The following is a 12,119-nucleotide window of genomic DNA, read 5'->3' on the forward strand; positions in this document are numbered from 1 at the left end:
GGTCTTTGATGCTTCATGTGTTGCTACTAACCTGGAGGTGTGGGTGTCCTTGATGAATATGGACACTCCCCCTCCCTTTGTGGTTCGGCCCGGGTTTTGGGGCCGAAAAGCATGATACGAGGTATAGCCTGGTAGTGCTGGGGTGCTCTCTAGAGCCTTGAACCAGGTTTCAGTTACTGCACAAACGTTGATGTTCTCCATGCTGAGGAGCACATCAAGTGCCTGCATCTTGAGATTTAGACTTCTGGTGTTGAGCAGCATTACCCTTATTTTTTTTCCATTTTTGTTTTCTAAGAAGGTGGGTTTGTCTTTTGAGCCTTGCCTAAAAAAGGCACTATGGGGGTGGCAAGAGCCTTAGCCAATATCCGGAAGCCCAGTGGTGACAGGTGTAAGCCATCCCTTGCGAAGCAGCGTGGCTTGTCCAACATGTCATCCCAGGCAGACAGATATTGGATCCCCTTAGAATGACACCAGTACTTGAGCCAATTGTTAAAGCTGATCATCTTGTCTTTGTATTGTGGTATCATTCTTGGTGAGGGCAGGATGCTGCTCAGGGTCATACCAGCCTGGGCTACATAATCGGAGAGCTCCTCTATGTCTCTTTTCATGTAGTCCAGGGAGGTACGTCTCAGGTCATTCACACCAGCATGGACAATGACAGAGTCATATTTGTACTTGCTTTGGAGTGACCTGAGTGCGTGTGTTATGTGGCGGATCCTAGCTCCCGATAGACAGCTCACAGTCACCTTCTCCTTGTTCAGCCTGGTCAGCGGGACATCAGTGTGTCTGACTATAGAGTCACCTATTACTAGTGTATCAGGCAAGGTGTTTGGCCTTAAGGGCTGTGATTGGTTGACACACTGATTTATTGAAGTATGTGTTGCATGTGTTTTGTTTTGAGGTGGTGGATTTTTGGATGTCTGCTTTGGGAGCCTCTGTTGTTTTGGTAAGTTTTTTATTAGAGCCTCCGAGTATGTCTTTGTGTTTTTATGTGTTTGGTTTGCGGTTGTGGTAGGTATATGTGGAACTGGGATTGTTGTGTGTTTGGTTGCCATCTCCTCCTGTCTGGTCATGCCAGCCCTGAGTTGAGAGAGTTCAGCCTCCAGTTTGGCTATATAGTTGCATCTCTCACATGTATTTGTGTTTGTTGGGAGGAGGAGAGGGTTGTCTGTGTACATGAAACAATTGTAGCATTGTCTCAAGATACCCAGATTGACCAGCTGAACTGGAGACGACGCCAGTAATCTACCACTCGACATGCTAGAACAGTATAAGGGAGTGCTGTACCTTTAAGGGAAGTGGATATTCACAGGGGTGGTGAGTAGATGTAGTGCTTTACTTAGTATGAGAGTGCTTACTTAGTAGAGAAGTATTGAGAACAAGTGCTAGGCTTATAATATAGTGAGTAGTCTGGTTATACTAAGAGTAGAGCTTCCTTAAGGGAAAATTTGAAGAGCAGACTTGGCGGAGCCAGAAAAAGTTTAACCTTGTTTAACCGGTGCTGCGCTATGCAACTCATAAAGCCATGCAAACATGGATTTTAAACAGTGAACTACAAAAGAGCTAGAAATGGTCCAAAACAACCAATTACTACAACTTCTTGTGCTGAGGTCACTTCCTACAGGGAGAGATAGGCTGCTCAAGACTCCCCACTCCCACTGGTGAGCAAAGAAACTTCCTTCTATCCAAGTAAGGTAATGGACAACACAGGAACCACACCACAGCCTAGAATACAGCAATGCCTGTAAACTGGTCTAAACTAGTCGAGGAAGGCGGGAAAACAAGGATTATTTTTTTGTTTTTTTGTTTTTTTGGTAGAAACACACAGAAAATGCAGAAACAGTGATAAATTAGTTACACAGGCCAGCACACTTTAGTGGGCAGCCTCCACAGTTAAATTAAACAAACAAACAACAAACCTTCGATCAAATTTGACTAAAATGTAACTTTAAGTGCAGATTTTAAAATAATGCAGCAGTGTAGCATTACATATAAATAAGTTAAGTGAAGAATATCAGCAGTGTAAATAACAATAAAAGCGTGAAGATTTATGATTTTATTTTATGATTTTTACAGATCCTGTGACCATCCACATGGACTATGTTTAGACCATGGCTTGATGTGGAACTGGGAGAGATGAGCAATGCATTAAGTATTAATGAGATGGGACATGAATGAATGCTATGACACTGTTCCAGGAGAGCTAGCAGTTATTTTTCTATATCAGGTTCCCAATCCTCAACAGAGCAGAATGGACCCCTTCATTGTCCCTTTCTCTGATATATTAAAATCCAGCAACACACTGTGGAGGAACCCATCATAATGGAGAATGTGCTTTTCAAATCCCTTATCCTTTTTTTTTTGTGGGGGGGGGGCCTTGTAACAGACACCAAGACTCAGAGACTAAGTTTAGTTATCTGATATATATAGCTGACTAGATTTTCTGATGCTTGCCCTATCCTCTCCCAGTGGTGACCATTCAGTTCCTAGTTTCATCATAACCTATACTGGCAGCCTTGTATTTTTCCATACCCCACGTTCTGGCTATAGGGATATTGTACTGCTTGGCAGGACTAAAAGCTAACCACTCTGCTCATTTTTGACTAATGATTACTAATGTAGTACACTTAACTCCCTCTGTTCCCCTATGATGGGTGAGTTGAAATTACACAGCCCATGTAATCCTGCACTATAGCCTTCTGCCATACAGTTTGGCTAATTACTGGGGTGTTGGTCCATCATTTTGTGATACAGAGTCACTCCATAGTTCAGTTTTGTATTATATCAGAAGGTGCATGGAATGCATTTTGAGCTAGAAAACTTTGAAGGATTTTTTTCTGTCTGCATAAAATAGTTGACCATTGGCTGCCACTGGTACCTCTCCTTGTGTACTTGAAGTACAGGACTCTCCTATACAGCCCCAGGCATACCTCAATCCATGCTCATGGCTAATGAGGAGATTGAGATGGCCTGGTGCACTGTTGCACCATCATTAAGGAATTCTACTTTTACTTGACAGGCCATTGTAATACCAGTAAATCTGCTTCTAAATAAACTTTTGAAGCTCAACTGTCACATTATTACACTTAAATATGTTCCTTTATGCAGATAAAGCATTTGTTGGGTTGTTTGTTTCTGATAACTTGTTGCAGTTAAACTCTTTTTTCTAGAGGCTCCTTTAGCTGTTTAAAACTTTCATTTAAAGGCTCATTGCTGCTTTTCAGCTGTGAGAAACATTTCTGCAGTTTGTTCTAAGTAGTGGGGATATTTGTAGCATTTCCATATTCAGGCTTGTATTTGGGCCTAGTGTTTGTGGAGGCTGTGTGTCTGAGCACATATTCAGGGACATCTTGGTTTAGCCAAAGCCATCAGGCATTTCAGTGAGAGAGAATTGTTTGAGGTCATTGGCTGACTGAGGTCACCTGGACTACAGATTAGACTAAGCACCTCATTGGTTCTTTTGAGATTTCTTTGTTAAAAGCTGTCTCAGGTTTCACCCTTCTGTTACCTAAGAAGTTCAGTTGTGAAAAAAAAAAAATATCTGCTTTTACTGTATTTGTGTTTCTTCCTACTTTATTTTGCTTTTGCGTCATCTTAAAAGTACTCAATTGTATTTATTACTGCTTGGTGTAACTCATTCTAAGCCTTTTAGTTTAAGCACTTGGGCTTCAGACCAGTTGTTTTACATTAAGAAGGTTTGTGGTCTGCACTGTAGTGGCAGAACAGGTAGCTTACATCCTTCTGAGTTGGGAACTGCTGATTGAGGGCTCAGTGTCTGTAATTCTAAAAGTGTACTAATTCTGGTTTAAGCACTTGGGCTTCAGGCCAGTTATTTTACTTTAAGAGGGTTTGTGGTCGGCACTCTTGTGGGAGAAGAGGCTGGACTCTGCCCTTCTGAGCTGGGAATTTCTGGTTAAAGGCTTATAATGCCTGCATATTTGAACTGCTTCTTACTGAAATTGGTACACCTTGTTTGCTGTAGCATAGACTAGATCCAGGCTTGCTGAATCTAGCTTTGTTTGTATAACTTGAGCACTAATCCAGGCATTCTTTAAAGTATTCAATTGTATTTATTACTGCTTGGTAGTAACTTGATTAAAGTGTAGCTATCATTGTAAGTCTTTTGGATTAAGCACTTGGGCTTCAGACCAGTTGTTTTACATTAGGAAGGTTTGTGGCCTGCACTGTGGTGACAGGACATGTAGCTTACATCCTTCTAAGTTGGGAACTGCTGATTGAGGGCTCAGTGTCTGTTATTCTAAAAGTGTATTAGTTCTGGTTTAAGCACTTGGGCTTCAGGCCAGTTATTTTACATTAAGAAGGTTCGTGGTCTGCACTCTTGTGGGAGGAGAGGCTGGACTCTGCCCTTCTGAGTTGGGAATTTCTGGTTAAAGGCTTATAGTGCCTGCATATTTGAACTGCTTCTTACTAAAATTGGTACACCTTGTTTGCTGTAGCATAGACTAGATCCAGGCCTGCTGAATCTAGCTTTGTTTGTATAACTTGAGCACTAATCCCGGCATTCTTTAAAGTATTCAATTGTATTTATTACTGCTTGGTAGTAACTTGATTAAAGTGTAGCTATCATTGTAAGTCTTTTGGATTAAGCACTTGGGCGTCAGACCAGTTTTTTTACATTATGAAGGTTTGTGGCCTGCACTGTGGTGGCAGGACAGGTAGCTTACATCCTTCTAAGTTGGGAACTGCTGATTGAGGGCTCAGTGTCTGTTATTCTAAAAGTGTATTAATTCTGGTTTAAGCACTTGGGCTTCAGGCCAGTTATTTTACATTAAGAAGGTTCGTGGTCTGCACTCTTGTGGGAGGAGAGGCTGGAATCTGCCCTTCTGAGCTGGGAATTTCTGGTTAAAGGCTTATAGTGCCTGCATATTTGAACTGTTTCTTACTGAAATTGGTACACCTTGTTTGCTGTAGCATAGACTAGATCCAGGCCTGCTGAATCTAGCTTTGTATGCTTGTTGTTTGTTTGCTTGTTATTTCCCTGAAATGCTAATTCCACCTAAAACACTGCTTTTCCGTGCTTCTGTGGATCCCTAGTGATATCTGCATTGCTTACTGTACACTTGAAAGAAAGTTATTGTTTATCATTTTTGCATTTAAGTTACCTGTAACACATTGCATTTAAGTTACCTGGCACTTGCTCACTAAAGCAATTATATAAGTCAGCACTAAAAAAATAAAAGCACTACACCCTCACAAACTCCCCTTGAGTATCTTGTTCTCCATTGGCCCTTTTTTCAATAATAAAGAAATTCCCAATACTATTCTAGCATGTCCAAAGGTCAGTTGTCAATCTCCTCTCCGGTCCAGCTGGTGAATCTGGGAATCTTGAGGCAATGTTACAACTGCCTACACAGACCACCCTCTCCTCCTCCCAACAAATTCCAACACATGTGAGAGATGCAACCATATAGCCAAACTGGAGGCTAAGCTCTCTCAACTCAGTACTGGCGTAACCAGTCAGGAGGAGAAGGAAACCACATTCACTACAATTCCAGTTTCACATAAACCTACCACGGCAGCAAACCAAACACATAAACACACAAAAACATACTCGGAGGCTCTAAATAAAAATCTGCCTAAGCAGCAGAGATGTCCAAAGCAGACACCCAAGCAACCACTACCCCAAAACAAAACACGTGCAACACATAGCTCACAAAGCCAGTGTGCCGAACAGTCACAGCCCTTAAGGCTAAATAACACACCTGATATACTTGTAATAGGTGACTCTATCATCAGGCACTCTGACTTCCCGCTCACCAGGCTGAACAAGGAGAAGGTCACGGTGAGCTGCTTGTCGGGTGCTAGGATCCGCCACGTAACACAAGCACTCAGGTCACTCCAAGGCAAGTACAAATATGACTCAGTCATTGTCCATGCTGGTGTGAATGACCTAAGACGTACCTCCCTGGACTACATGAAAAGAGACATAGAGGAGCTCTCTGAGCATGTAGCCCAGGCCGGTATGACCCTGACCTTGAGTAGCATCTTACCTTCACCAAGAATGATGTCACAATATGAAGACAAGATGATCAATTTCAACAACTGGCTTAAGTATTGGTGTCATTCAAAGGGGATCCAATGCCTGTCAGCCTGGGGTGACATGCTCGACAAGCCACGATGCTTCGCTAGGGACGGCTTGCACCTGTCACCCCTGGGCTTTCAGATATTGGCAAAGGCTCTTGCTACCCCTATAGTGCTTTTTTTAGGTGAGGCTCAAAAGACAAACCCACCTCCATAGGTATCACAAGGGATAAGAACTAAGAGTAATGCTACAATGCCAGAAGTCTAAACCTCAAGATGCACGCACTCGAAACTCTCCTTAGCATGGAGAATATCGATATCTGTGCAGTAACAGAAACCTGGTTCAAGGCTCCCAAGAGCAGCCCAGCACTACTAGGTTATACCTCATACCATGCTTTTTGGCCCCAAAACTTGGACCAATCCACAAAACGAGGGGGGGTATCAATATTCGTCAAAGATACCCATACCTCCAGGTTGGTGGCACAGCATGAAGCATCAGAGACTATCCATGTGCAACTAACAGTGTGTAAAACTGCCTTCCAGTTTATAGCCTGCTACAGACCACCCTCCCAAACTCAGGAACCCCACTCAGCCTTCCTGAGAACACTGGAAAATATGAAGGGCTCTCCAAACACCATTATATTGGGCGACTTCAACTACCCAAACATAGACTGGGAGCATTACTCTAGCTCCAACACCCTAGCCCATAGTTTCCTAGAATTTATAAACTCAAATGCTATGGAACAACTTGTTACCACTCCCACAAGAGGGGAAAACATACTGGATCTGATCATCACCAACGTGGGGACTCTATGCTCCAGATCAGAAGTATGTCCCTCACTGGTAAGATCAGACCATAAACTAATCTCACTGGATATTCACATCCCAACCCCACCCCCCTGCCCAGAAAACCACAGTGAAAAACTTCTCTAAAGCAAATTTCACACTCCTCAAAACTGAGGTGGAATCCTTCAAAGCCCCTGGGCCTGTGGAAAATACGGCCCAGACCGCAGAATCCTTTATAAATGCATTCTATGAACACCTTTAGGAATGCATGGCTCATGCAATCCCAAATAAAGCCAAGACCCAATCCTCCAAAGGCAGATGTCCTATCTAATGGACCCCAGACATAAACAAACTATACAATAGAAGGAGGAAGCTACTACATGATAGAGCAAAATCCCAAAAAGGGAAGGCATCTCTGATCAGTATTAGCAAAAAACTACGGGCACTCATAAAATCGTCTAAGGCCAGCTTTGATAGAAAAATTGCACAGGACACTAAGGATAATCACAAGGCTTTCTTTAGTTATGTTAGGAACCTGGGTGGGAATTCCCAGATATGCTCAGAATTAGTCCAAAATGACACAAAATACACCGAACCCACAGACATTGCCAACATCCTAGCTGACAGGTTCAGCACAAACTCCCCCCCCCACCAAAAGGGCAAATATCTATCCCAGCAGAGTGCTGCCCCCCTGACATCTCAGATGCTCAGGTAAGAGCCGCCCTCTCCAAAGCAAAAAACACAGCATCAATGGGACCAGATGGTGTCCCGGGCGGCATCTTACATGAACTCCAAGAAGAGCTAAACCCAAACATAAAATTACTGTTCAATCCCAGCCTTACTACAGGATATGTACCCAAAGAGTGGCATACAGCAACAGTGGTCCCTCTCCACAAAGGTGGTGCCACAACAGATCCTGGAAACTATCGCCCCATAAGCCTGACTAGCTTGGTCTGCAATGCTATGGAAAGGATCATCATAGACCTCATAAATAAAGATATTGGGGACCTACAGACACTGGATCCTACACAGTTCGGCTTTGTTAAGGACAGATCCTGCCTCTTAAACCTGGTCGATTTCTTTGAAACAGTCACCAAGGCCATTGACGAGGGGAAGGTGGTCCACGCAGCCTACCTGGACCTCGCAAAAGCCTTTGATACAATACCCCACTCGAGCATTATAGATAAGCTCACCAGCTTAAATATAAACCCCTATGTCACTAGATGGGTTGCAAACTGGCTCAAGGACAGAACCCACATGGTTATAATTGCTGGAGCCATGTCAGACTCCAAACCAGTTAAAGTGGCGTCCCACAAGGCTCAGTCCTGGGACCTCTCTTGTTCGGTATATATTTCTCGGAGGTACAGGCCAATACGGAAGGACTGTGGCTGACCAAGTTCGCAGATGACTGCAAACTGGGCACCATAATCGACTCTTCAGCCAACACAAGCATTCTCCCAAAGAGCCTCATAGAAGCAGACAACTGGTGCCAGAGCCATGGCCTCAAGCTAAATGCCAAAAAGTGTATAGTCATCCCCTTTGGCAAAAACAAAGTGCCCACAAATTACCACATAGGTGGTAATCCATTAAGTACAGAAGAAGTAATTAGGGATCTGGGGTCCCAAGTTGATAGCAATCTCTCATTTGACAACCACGTGGCCAAAGTGGTTAGAAAAACATTTTATATAGCCCACCTAATCATGAAGGGATTCACATCTAGATCAGGGGAGGTCATCGTGCCTCTTTACTCATCCCTCATCAGGCCCATAATTGAGTACAATGCCCCTTTTGGGATGTACCTTACCAGACACCTGCAGCAACTGGAAAGACCCCAAAAGTACCTCACCAAGAGGATCAAAGGGCTCAAACAGATGCCATATGCTTCCCGGTTAAAGAAACTTCAGCTCTACTCAGTGGCATACCGCCTACTCAGAGGCGGTCTGTGCCTGATGTATAAAGCCATGTCCATCCCGGAATTAATGGACATGCTGCACCTCAGAAACTCCAAATCCCATCGAGCTAGGAGCTCAAGAGACTTGAATCTCAGCACTGAAATAAATAGGACATGCTGGAGGGACAGATTCATAACCCAGAGGCTCCCTTCACTTTGGAATAAAATCCCAGTCCAGGTTAGGCAGAGTCCCTCATTGACTCTCTTCAAGAGGAATCTTGATGAGTGGATGGGAGATCATAGGTTTACCCCAGGTATCACTTCTGTGTCCCTGTTAGACAGAGGAACAGTATACTGACCTTGAAAAAGAGCATAGCAAAATTAATTTAAAATGGGTGGTGAAAGCCAAACACACTCTGGCTAGGCTTATAAATGCCCTAGGGCAGATAGCCTAGTATGAACCTATGAACCTAATCCTGTTCCATATGCATACCTGTGTAACATCCAGTCAGTGAATGACTGGAACATGCGATGCCTCACATCCGCAAGGGGCAGGCATTGGCAACCCCCCCCCCCACACCCTCAGCTAGCATATCACAGCAAAGCCAGATAATGGTTAAATTGAGCCCTAGGCAGGGTAATGGATCAGGCCCTCCATCCCCAGTCCCACAGTGTCCCTGCCCTGCAGCCATTCCAGTGTCCCTTTACTTGACCCTGTCTCTCCCCAGTTGCCATAAAGCACTGTTCAGACCTGTGCATGCTCTTTTCTCCTTTACTTCTACAATGATTACAAATATTTGAATTTAATTTAAAACTTTTATTTCAAATTTTATAGCACCACCATTCATGGCCATTTGCTAAACAATATAATACAGCCTTATGATAAAAACAGACTAAGCTTGAGCAATAGCAAACTTCTGTATCCTTGAAACTCACATTCAATAAAATTGAATTGAAACTCACATTCATAGAAAACCTTGAGCCCCCTGCACACAATTTTAGGATCATGCATAAATGCAAGTATTCTTTGATTCACATTTTCTGATTGTATTAAATTATATTATTTGTTTATTACAGCACCACTTGTTAGAGTGAGTTTTACATTTGCAGTTTTTCTAGTAGGCAGTGAAACAAAACATATGACCAATAATAAGGCTACTCATTTCAAAACATTTCAAATGTAAAAGGCCACTCAAACTGCTGTAATTATAATTCATGACTAACAGTCAATATGCATGATCTCTGCAAAAGTAAAAATCATCTGAATAATTCCAAACTAAAGAGATCGGCAACTAACCAAGAGGTTGCTGATGGCAAACAACTTTGCATTTCAGTACTTCATCTACAAATTCAGTACCTGTTGCCCTTGAAGAATAAATTGCCTATGTTACATAAAATAATAATAATAATAACAATTGCTGGACTGGTAATATGCAATAGCGAATGGCTGGCAAACAGACAACAGGTTTATAGCTACTAGGCATCTCATCTAAAAGAGGACACACCCTGACTGGTTCCTTTAATGTTTGGGTTGATAGTTAAGCCCCCCCCCCCAGTTAGCTGGGGCACAGTCAGGAATCTTTCTACTATACCATGGAGTAAGACATATTTAAAGCGATGTAGTGTGTGTGTCCAGTAATGTACTATGATGTCATTGCTTAATTATCTATCATGTTAAGATGGCATAAATCAGCTTTACAGAGAGCCCACCCTTGGATATCAGAAGTGCTTGGGAGAATATCCACAAGTATTCTCCTTCTCAGGTGCAGTAATTGAGTTGTATACCCAGTATGACAATATATATGCTTACACTGCTTCCCTTGCAATATGCATGCATGCTGCAAGAGCACTCAACATCAAAAAGCCTCTTTGCCTAAGTATGTCTATAATTATCTGTCTGAAACAAGGCTATCATTGATGATGTCCCACCAGGAGCTGCTTTTGCATTTGTTAATCAACTTCTAGTAATATTTAGTTTATATACTTAAACTCTAGTGGCGAAACTGATGGGGAAATATTGGTGAAATTATGTGAAAAAGCACATAAATCAAAATCTGCCAACTAAAGGCCACCCAGGTGTAAGTAAACCCTCATTACTGAACGCGAGTTCCCATTATGGCTATGTACTGCATTAAGTCAGCCAGTAGTTCAGCAAGCAAAAGTAACTTTTTAAAAAAATAGCTGAAGAAAAGCCTGCACCTGTGGCATAGAGGGAAAAAGCACTGACTGCAGTCCAAGTGACCCTAGCGTAACTAGCAATCTCTGGTGCTTGACAGTGCAAGTACTGAGGTTGGGTGTGCCCATCCTGGAAGGTGGACTGTTGGTTTCCTCCCTTTTTTGCTGCTGCTCAATTGACACGGTCTCAGATGGAGAGCAGGTGCCTGTCAAGTTGTAGGGTGCAAAGGCTGGGAAAGATGTCAGTGTGGCCACTCAAGACGGCATTAGTGTGTCATATGTAGGGAAGCATGTATGCTTGGAGTACGGGGTTTAAGCAGCCCTCATGGTGATGCAAGTGGTCATATCACTGCCAGAGGTGAGGTTCGATAAAAATAAAGCAAGTGTTGATACTTCCAGGATGCCAGCTGGATATGAGCTAAAGAAAGCACAAAGCATCCTCATGACTGTCTGGATGATGGACTCCTTTGGACATGACAGAGTCTAGGTGAGGGGAAACTAAGAATTGGGACAAAAATAATCCAAAATAAAAAGAACAACTGAACAAATACACAGTGCATTAATACCAGAGAAACAAGGACGATATTTTGTGTTTCTTTGGATGGTAATTGAATACTGCTAAAGTAACAGTGAAAAACAACTTTTAATATAGCCACAATGCCAAATAAATGCATCGACATGTTGTTGGAAATAGCAATAGGGTCAATGCAGTATATCTGTCACTTCTTGGAGATACCAGTAAACACAGTATTTGGCAATTCCTAGGCCTAGTTCACATTTAGCAAATTTTGGTCCAGAGAAACCAGCAATGCAAATGATGTGATTGTAAATAAGAATAAAGAGTTAAACCAACCACTAAACAACTTCTTGCAAAGTCTTTGTTGTTGTCTTTATGCAAGCAAAAGATAAGTAAATATGCAAACATGCTGCTTCTACCAAGATAAAACTTTCAGTTTCTTAGCTGTAGTAAAACTGTCAGTTTGTTCTATTTTTAAATTCTTTGAAAGTAATCATTATGGGCCTTTACACTTGAACAAACATGTCACATGTCCCTTTTCACCATGCAGTGATTTCCAAAGGGTAAAGGCTGACCGATGGCATTAAAAGCTTTTCTATGAGCCTCACGAGTCTTTGTGCTCATTCTTTTCAAGTAAACAGAAATGAATAAGATTTGTGTGTGTGCTACTGGACTCTAATTCAGCTTGGAACTCATGAAGCTTGTTAA

The sequence above is a fragment of the Protopterus annectens genome, chromosome 2.part1 (assembly GCF_019279795.1).
Source record: "Protopterus annectens isolate FY-2018-M chromosome 2.part1, PAN1.0, whole genome shotgun sequence".
Lineage (NCBI taxonomy): Eukaryota > Metazoa > Chordata > Ceratodontiformes > Protopteridae > Protopterus > Protopterus annectens.